General features: G+C 41.3%; 1 pseudogene; it reads right to left on the reverse strand.

Annotated features, from left to right (window-relative positions):
- Positions 1–2,182: 2,182 nt before the first annotated feature.
- Positions 2,183–2,300, reverse strand: LOC133210007 (5S ribosomal RNA; annotated as a pseudogene).
- Positions 2,301–10,458: the final 8,158 nt, after the last annotated feature.

Genomic DNA, 10,458 nt, shown 5'->3' on the forward strand with positions numbered 1-10,458 from the left:
CAATTTTGATCTTTCCTTTGTCCTTAAATCACTTCCATTGAACCTAGCTCTCTCTGGACTTGGGGAACAATTTAATTCCTATCACAAGGGACTGAAGAGGAAAAAAAAAAAAAGGAAAATAGAAAAGAGGCTGTAATAAAGTAAGCGGGAAATCAATCTGTTTACCCACTGCTACTTTCCATAGCCTCAGCTAGCCACCTCCCAAAGTGATGTTCTCAACATGGTTTAGTGGTGGTTACAAAGAAACCCATGAAAACACTTGTATTATAGATGTGGCATAATTGGCTATGCAGAGACTAGGAACCCAACACCCAGATCAAAGCAGACAGCTCACTTCACTGCTTCACCACAGCTGAAGCATGCCTGATGTTTTAAAAGCAAATCTTTCTTTCTTTCTTTCAGTCAAGGAAGAACCAACAGGTGAGTCCTGTGAGTTCAAAGCAAAGATACTCATTGAACAGCCTCAGTCTTTGCTTCCTTTGTCAGTTGCAACAGAAGGATTTATGATGACCATACAGAGTTTCAGAATGCAAAACTTCCATTCCTACCAGAAAGCATCTTATATTTTCAAATTATTGATAATGTAACTGGTTACCTAGTGGTGATTTTGTACCTAGTTTTCATGTTCAGAACTGGATTAAATCTACAAATTCCAGAGTGCCTGTGTTGAGAGGCAGATAGGAAACACCATCCTTCTACTTCTGTACATATACATACTCTGTTGTGTATGTGGTGCTGACCAGATGAAAGACACTGTTTTGCTTTCACCAGGAATTCTGTGAAGACTTATCTCAACTTCCATTGTATCACCAGGGTCTTAATTAACTAGCCTGTTTATATGCATTCGAGAGGTCCTTCTCATCTGGCCTCCAGCTATCACTTTAGGGAAGTATGATTTTCTTATTGGTCCCACATTATGCCTGCTAGCTGAGGATGTCTTAGCTACCCTGGGGTACCTTACATGGCACTTGGCAGCAGAGGAGGCTGAAGATCTGGTTGAAACTATCAGTAGAGCCTACAGAGTTTAGCTACCCTGGGGTACCTTACATGGCACTTGGCAGCAGAGGAGGCTGCAGGTCTGGTTGACACTATCAGTAGAGCCTACAGAGTTAGTCACCTCCATCTGGTTTGGACTCTAAGTAAGCTGAAAGATGCCTCATGTCTCAATTAATTAAAAAGAAACCTAACATGACACCTATGTGTATGTGTCCTTATCAGGGAACTGTAGAGGGTCTGTGATGCATCCATTCTTTTGGCTTTTCGGATCAGAGACTGAAAGAGAACAAGGGGGAGCCCTTATAAGCTTAGCTAATGTAGATTCAGATTTCTAAGTTTATGTTTATGTCACTAAATCTTGCACTTTTAAGTTGCTTTATTTAGAGATCTGCTACAGTTTTGCACACATAATCTAGGAGTACATCAATACAAAGCTTCTGTCTTAATGTGATACATCTGATCTCTGTACCAAGGAAGGTTATGGAGTAGATCATCTTGAGTGCACATGGTGCTTGGAGGACAACCAGGTGATCAGGCCCATTCAGCATGGTTTTATGAAAGGCTTATCCTGCTTGACTGACCTGAGAAGATGACTTTCTTGGTGGATGAGGGAAAGGCTGTAGATGTTGTGTACCCAGACTGTGCCTTTGATACCATTTCCCACAGCATTCTCCTGGAGAAACTGTCTGCTAATGGCTTGAATGGGTGCAGTCTTCACTGGGTGAAAAGCTATATGGATGACTGGGCCCAAAGAGTGATGGTGAATGGAGTTAAACCCAGTTGGTGGCCAATCACAAGTAGTGATCCCCAGGGCTCAGTACTGGGAGCAGTTCTGTTTCATCTTTATCAGTGCCTTGAACGAGGGATGAAGTGAAACATCAGTAAGGCTGTAGACAACACCAGGCTGTCTGGGAGTGTCGATCTGCTGAAGGATAGGAAGGCTCTGTGGAATTATCCAAACAACCTGGATTGATGGGCTGAGGCTAATGGTAAGAAGCTCAACAAGGCAAAGTGCCAGGTCCTGCACTTGGCCACAATAACCTCATTCAGTGCTCCAGCCTTGGCAAAGAGTGACTGGAAAGCTGCTCATGGAACAGGTCCTGGGGTTACTGAGTGTCCTGGTTCAGCAGTAGTAGTCATTTTTCTCCTTCTTAGTAGCTGGTGCAGTTACATTCTTTTGATTCTGAGCCTACAGCACCCAGGATTCCCAGGCGGTCTCCCACCCAAGTACTAACTGAGCCCAACCCTGCTTAGCTTCCGAGATAGATGAGATCAGGCGTTTTCAGGATGGTGTGCCCATAGGCAGTGCATGTTGGGCGCCACAAAGAACTGTCATGGTTTAAGCCCAGCCAGTAACTCAGAACCAAGCAGCCGCTTGCTCATCCCCTCCCTCTCCCCCTCCCACCCCCTCACCACTTCTTCCTCCTGCCGCTCGCAGAGGGATGAGGAGAATCGAAAGAATGTAACTCCCACAGGTTGAGATAAGAGCAGTCCAGGGACTAAGGCATAACACAAAACCACTACTGCTATCACCACTAATAATAATGATCAGGGAAATAACAAGGGGAGAGAATACAACCCGCCAACCAATACTCAGCCAGACCTGAGCAGCGATCTAGCCCTTCCAGGTAACTGCTCCCAGTTTCTATACTGGGCATAATGTGCTGTGGTATGGAATACCCCTTTTGCTAGTTTGGGTCAGGTGTCCTGTCTCTGCTTCCTCCCATCTTCCCCTCCTTCCTGGCAGAGCATGAGACTTGTCCTTGGTCAGAGTAAGTATTACTTAGTAACAACTAAAAACACTGGTGTTATCAGTGTTGTTCCCAGGCTGAAAGTCAAAACCACAGCACTTGACCAGCTACTAGGAAGGAGAAAAATGATGACTACTGCTGAATTCAGGACACTGAGTGACGGAGCTGAACATGAGCCAGCTTGTGCCCATGCAGCCAAGAAGGCCAACAGCATCCTGGCCTGTATCAGCAATTGTGTGGCCCGCAGGACCAGGGCAGTGATCATCCCTCTGTACTGAGAACTGAATATACTTTGAATCCTGTGTTCAGTTCTGTGAACATACTTTGAATCCTGTGTTCAGTTCTGGGCTCCTCACTACAAGAGAGACATTGAGGTGCTGGAGCAGGTCTGGAGAAAAAGCAACAGAGCTGATGAAGGGCATGGAGCACAAGTGTGATGAGGAAAGGCTGAGGGACTGGGGGGCTTTAATCTGGAGAAAAGAAGGCTCAGGAGGACCTTATTGCTCTCTACAACTACATGAAAGGAGGTTGTAGTGAGGTGGTGGCCTGACTCTTCTCCCATGTAACAAGTAATAGGACAAGAGGAAGTGACCTCAAACTGTACCAGGGGAGGTTTAGACTGGAGATTAGGAACAATTTATTCCCCAAAGGGTTGTCACTGGAACAGGCTGCCCAGGGCAGCAGTGGAGTCACCGTCCCTGGAAATATTTAAAAGACATGCAGATATGGTGCTTACGGGCATGGTTTCATAGTGGACTTGGTACTGCTGGGTTAACGGTTGGACTTGATGATCTTAAAAGGTCTTTTCCAACTTAAACAATTATATGATTCTACTATTTGTTGTTTTGTGGCACTCTTTCACCCCACTATCCCTGTTCCTGCATTTATGACCAAGGTTGAAACAAATGATGGAAGCTAGACTACATTTTTAATGGGATTAATGGAGTTTTTAATGGATAATTTATGGCTGATCAAATGCATTCAGATGGGATGATGAACCAAAATGTTCTAGCAGACATATTTAAAGGAAAATAATAATGACAAAAAACTTTCATTTCCATTTATAATCTACCTTTGCTTGACCTTAATTTCATTAGTTTATGCAATATTTATAGCAACAAAAAATCTTTCCTATATCTTTTTTAAATAGTTCCACTGTAAGCCTGAGTGGATAGTAAAAGGGAATAGTAATAATGAATAGAGTCTTTTGAAATATTCATAAAGAAATTCAAAGGGTTCAGAATCTGATCTTTTTCCATCACTTTAATTTTGCATTTTTTTTCTAGTTTGGCAGAATTTCCTGTTATATATCATATTTTCTTTATTCAAAATGAAAGAAAACTTCAGTTCTCATCTCTGTCTTTTGAACTTAAGTTAATCGTGATCAGTTTTCACATCACAACATAATAAGCACACAATATTTTATTTAATAGCATAGTAATAAGAACAAGTATTATAGGGATGAGGAATTTGCTATCTGAAATTGCAATTTAGGAATATGCTTATTTGCATGAAAAATAAAAGAAGTGCTGCATAAAAGCTAGTTTGGAGTCCTTACAAACACAGTGTAAACTCTCTGGGTTATGTAGAATCTAACTAAACTTTTCTTTGTTATTCTTGAACCTGCCACAATATTTGATTAATATCGACATCTTTATTTAAGTGATTGCAGCGTATATGAAATCTGTGAAAATGAGACAGTTTACATCACTGAAAATCTGGCCTTGTGCCTTTGATAAACATCATATATTCTCTAGTTAACGTGATCTTCGCTATACTGCTATTTAGAGAGTGGTTGTGACTATAATGCTGAGCATGGACAACCCTATGAGGAGTAATCAGCTTACAAGGCAGATACTTTCCCTGCCTCCCTGTTTTTCCATGAAAGAGGGTAAATTCAAAGTCGTAACTCTTTGTGGGGTGGTTGTCATTAGGTAAGATGTCATGAGATGTGGATAGAGAGATAAAACTTTCCTTTCTCATCACCTTCCTATGTTACAAGTTTATGATGTTGGAGAACTCTGAATTGTCCATCTGGCAGTCTCCTGAAAAATTTGTCTGGCTTTAGACAGAAGAGAAAAACACGTCAGCTTCATGGAAAATCAGATTCGTACGAAAACAAACAAAAAAAAAAAAGGTGAAAAGACATGCAGAAATAAGAAAGTTCTGAATTATTTTTGTTTTCAGTATAGAAGAAAGCAGACCCAAAGACTATGAGTCTGGTATTCCCACGCCCACACTGACACATGGCCATGTCACACCTCTTTAACTGGGCACCCCAGGACCTGCCTCTTGCAGGGGAAATGGGGCCTCTGGAAAAGTGTGAGAAGCTGAATTATGGATATGTAGGGGGAATTTAGGGGATAAACTACCTGGCTCCATAGGGAACTGAACTCATGCTGCTCATGAAACAAGTTGTTTAATGAAAGTTTCCACAGGAGGAAAGAGTAACCCTCTAGGTCCCGCTACCCAGGGGGAGGCCAGGGACTTTCCAGCCCAGCTCACTGCATCTTATCCATCACAGCCCTTGGAATAAGAGACTTTGTTTTGATTTTTGCAGATTTTTAGTTAAAGTGTTTATCATTCCACAGAAGATAAGAGGGCATATATAAAGTCAGGGGATTTTTTTTCTCCTGATTCTCATTTATTTTTCTTCAGTGTTCCCTCCCTTGTGAGTAGCACCACTTCAAGTGAAATAAAATTCCCTCCCTGGTCAGACACACTGGAATGTTGTTGGAAACAAAGCATCTGAAGTTGTTTCCATCTTATTTCTTTCTCTGGAAATGGTTTGCCCATACACTTTAGGAAGGCAATCCCTTTCATGTCGCATAGCACATCCTCACTGGGAGCTACAGTGTGTGCACTTTATTAGAGCATTTTTTCCCCCTAGATAAAATGGCACCAATTAAATTACCTTGCAGCATGACCTTAATCTGGCAGGAATGATTATTCCATGAAACAGTTAGAGCTCTAATTGACATGAAGTGCCTGCAAAATATGTCTTTTGCAGCAGACCCTGTCAAAGTCACATTGATATGCTAATACCTATAGCTGGCAGAATCACTTCATAAGGAGAGACACTGAAAATTGAATTATTTCAATTTCAGTACCTAGGAATCTAGTGATCTGTCTGTATATGTAACTAAGTAGGTGCAGTACTTTATATGGGTAAACAGCTGTACTAGGGCGTTGCTATGGAAACTGCTTGACTCATGACAATTGTGTTAGTGATGAAGTCATTAGTGGTGTGAAATGTACTTTGAGGTTGTCAAGTGTACACTCCAGGAATATTTCAACAGTATTAGTGGAGCCTTTTCATTTGCATAATTTAGGCTTTCACATATGATCTCATTAAGGCGCGTGCGTGGAAATGGCATGCCACAACATGGCACAGCTGCACTCGGCACAGGGTTACTCGTGTGAGGTTCTGCAATGAAATGCATTGGATTGTGCATGCAGAATAAAGTTATCTTTATAACTGAATCTTCTCTTCCTTTTTTTTTTTTTAATAAAAAATGTAGAGGCATAGCACTGTTCAAAAGATGAACTGCTTAAACTTTTATGTTTAAAATCATGTTGGCTTTGAAAGTCTGGACGCCTTTGTTTCTTTTCTCTACAGTAGCTCCAGATTTACTCCAGAGAAACCACAAGTAGTTTCAAGATCATAGGAGGCTACTTTTTTCTCATCTTAGCTTTTCACTATTTATCACAGTTAGTGCTATTTCCCATGCTATAAAGCTGAATGATGCATCCCAGGACTTTTCTTGGAGTTGTATGTCCTTTCTTCTAGCTCTACACATTTCAGACTATGGAAAGCTTGAGTTTTTTTTTTTTTTTCCTGCTGACAGGGGGATACAAAGAAGACTTTAGCAGGTCTTTGACAAGCTATCTGAAGGGAATCCTCTAGTTTTTATGTACCCTCTGGCAGTAAGGTGCTTGCTAATGCTGTGATACTTATTCTTTTATGTGTTCTGCCCTTCTGGGCTGTCCCTGAGCAGGCAGGCAGGGAGGGAGCAGAGCTTGCAGGTCTGTTTGTTCGAGGCACATCATCTCTGCCATGTCAGTCACCTATCCGGACCATTTCCAAAGAAATACTAATGGTTCCCTGGTTGATGTATCTCAAGATTCAATACCCCCAAAATTAAAAATAAAATAGTATTTGTTTAGTCTATACCTACACATATAAGCATACACACAAGCAGATGCAAGAGATGTCACCAGTAGTGAGAGACCAATGCAAGGGCTCAAGATTGTTACCAAGATAAGTTAGAAGCCTGGTAATATCAGACCTTGTGAATTGATCTTATTTCTTTACACTGTCTGATCTACTGAAATGAAATCTAATGCTGTATGTTCACTCTATACGTTCAGCCTAATACTGTATAATCACTAGCCTCTTATGTATTAATTACAGCTTACCTTTACAACTGGGATGAGCACAAAAGTAAACATGAAATGAAAGCTGGATTTGATTAGCATACTTTGACAGGATCTTTACTAGTCAAGGGTATCTTTAATATTGCATTTAAACTGTGTGCATCTGTGTGTGAGGTGAAGGAAGAGTCATTTTAGCAGACTCTGGTAGCATAACAAACTACTGCAAATCGTTACCATTTTCAAAAGATTTGAGCAATTGGTACAGTTCAACAGCTTTCTGAATCAATTTGTTTCCTGTCTAATGTCCTCCATTCCAAACACAAAAAATAAACAAACAAGTCTGAACAACAAAACAAAACCTTTTCCCCTTAAAACCAGATTATTTTCTTTTTCTTCTTTGTAACAGAAAATTCATCTTTATTTTTCTTTCTGAAAATTTAAGATGATCTATTGGTATGCTAATGGAAAAGCGAAGAGGTCAAATAGATGAGACTCTCACAGTTTTTCACAACCACTCCATCATAAGGAAAAATATTGCACATCAAACTTCATGCTGAAATCCTGCATCTCTTCCAAACCTATTTCATAAGTACAGATTTAACATATTCTTAGTCTTTTGTATTTTTCCTAATCCACTGTCCTCTTAGAAGTTTAATATCTTGAACTGGCCAAGATAGAAAATTTTGCATGGCTGTATACCTCAGTTGACGCTCTATGTCTCAATTAGCCTCCTTGCACCGCAATATGGAAAAGCTGAAAACATGCTCGGGGAGATGGCTGGAGAAATAAAAAATATCTTCATAATAAACATTTAACAGAAAAAGGTGCAATACTGGCATTATTCCTTGCTTGATCCCTACACAAACTTTCTGTGATGATATGCCTGCCTTATTCTTTGCAGCAACAATAGCAACACAAGCAGGAATTTTTGAGATTGTGTTCAGGGTCCTGTATCAACACAAGCAGTTAGCTCAATTTAAGGCCATAAGCTAGATCTTTTGCTACAGAGAGGCCACACATCAGCCTTAAAGGGAGTTTAACCTTGAGAGCTTCTGTGTGAGTAAATGTGGTTTACAGAGACCTGTTTTGTATGCCCAGGCTCCAAACCCGCTGTCATGGGAGGGGAATCCTAGCAGTCCATGTTTACATAAACAGGGAAGGCCTCCAAGCTATCGAGACCCCATCATTAGGATCAAATGGTTAGGAGACTGAACAGGCACTTGAATGGCCAAAAAGCTGCTGTAAACCATAGCTGTCTTCTCTGTGTTAGAAATTACATTAGATATGTGTTAAGCCATGGACAACAGTTTATGTCTGAGTTATGGCTGGTCTTAATAAAGTTCTCATTATGGAAGACTGAACATGCAACAGAAAACCCCTACTTAGGTCTCAGTTTCTTGGCAAAAAGAGCAGCCCCATAGTCACTGCTTTTGGTCACATCCTGAATTATTAAAGAACTGGAAGAAAAAAGGTTGCAGGTTTGCACATCTGTTCTCCTTCTTGCTTTTCAGATGTATTGAGCAAGGTGACATGGGCTTTTTTCCATCACTGAATCCTGTGAAAAACTCTGATGCAAACTAGGGACAACTCAGTGTTAATTCTGTGTAGCTAATCATGTGTGAACTGAACCTACTCAGCAGTGCCTGCTGCTTACACAGATGCATTGGGATCTGACACAACTTCTTGGTGGCATAGGTTCACTCAGGAAATACCCTCCTTCAAGTCACATTTTTGCCTTAGAGATGTAACTGAAAACCCATGCAGCCAGCCAAAGCATTTCTTTCTTTGTGGATTGGACCTTGGTGGCAGGGGAGATTTAGAGACTGTGGCTGTCCTCCCTTCTGTCTATATTTGGCATTTCTTTCAAAATCTCTGCAACGTTCTAATTCATTCTTGCCCAAATTCACTGATGGGTTTTTTTCAGTCCATTTTGAATTTGGCTGTGGTTTAGCACAGCAACAAAACAAGGCACAGCGAAGAGGAGATACAGTGTCTAAAACGGAGAAAGACTATGTTGTGATGGACAAATAAGGGAAGCACTCCAAACTAAAGACCTCAGGCAGGTATGAAATGACACTTCTGGCAGGCTTTTTTAGGCTTTCCCATCAATGAAAGCCTGATGGGTGAGTGGAAGTGAGCAGAGAGAAGCTTGATCATCTTTGTTCAATCCTCCAGAGGACAGCTCCTGCAGCACTGATGTGGTTTTATGTTCCCTAGAAGAAGCAGCAGCAGAATGTTAACAAGCTTCATTTTCCCTTCCCAACAACTAGGAAGCGACCTTTGACCGCTTCCCTGGCTGTTTGTGTTCTTGATGCTGATAGAGCCAGATTTTCACATGACAGACCCAGGTAATTTTCATGGCAGCCACACTGTTGCAAACCAATTAGCAAGCCAGCTTGATATGGTAAGGTTGCAGAGATGCCCATGGCTACTTTAATAAAGTTTCTTGTGTATCAGTATGATACTATTGATTTTTTTCCCTTTGGACCAAAAGACTAAAGTTCAAGCTCTGTAGCAGATAAAGTAAAAACCGTGGAGATTCCATAGCATGTATACTAATTTAACCTTTCAGGGAGAAAGAAAAAAAAAAAAAAAAGATATTATATGCAGGCTTCCTTTTGCTTTTGTACACACTATTTAACATTAATGCAAATAAAACTGTGGCCGCACTGATGATTCGGCTGACCTAAAGGTCACTGTGTATTACAGATTGAGTCACCAGCAGAGAGCTAGGCACTTTGCAGAGACAACTTCCCACATGCAGAGGTAGACGGGGCAGACATCAGAGGCAAAGGGATGTTGGAAGTACAAAAGCAATGACATTGAGGGCCCCTGTGCAGGTTACTGCTGCTTAATGAGTTCCTGCCCATCGGCTAAGCCAGAATAGACATTGGGTGGGCTCCTAGCCCATGGAGAGTTGGGTTTTAGCCACTTTGCTACCTTGTTGGCTTAAATCTCTTCCTTGGAGATAATTGGCAGTTGGCTGAAAGAATGGTATTACAAGGAGGGTGATCCCAACTGGACAGGGTGGAGAGACTGTGTCATATCATTGCCATTTAACATAATTGATTGTCTAATTGTGCTGGGAAAAACTGGAAGTTGGCACTGGATGAGCAGGGGAAGGGAGAGTAAGAGTCATCTCCCGTGTGAGCCAGCAGTAGCCTGAAGTACCAACAAGGCTGGCCCTTGTTTGTTGGACTTGGGTTTCAGTGTTGGTTCTGTGCGGAATCAGTTTCTGACTATCCACAAGCTATTCAGTCCAGCTGACCCCAAGCATTCAGAAGTCATGAGCCAAACTTCACAGGTTTTGAGGAAAGCGGAGAGAATGTTAGCA

This window comes from Neopsephotus bourkii, unplaced genomic scaffold (assembly GCF_033783945.1).
Source record: "Neopsephotus bourkii isolate Nb327-2 ecotype Australia unplaced genomic scaffold, CSIRO-AGI_Nbou_v1 NB_382, whole genome shotgun sequence".
NCBI lineage: Eukaryota > Metazoa > Chordata > Aves > Psittaciformes > Psittacidae > Neopsephotus > Neopsephotus bourkii.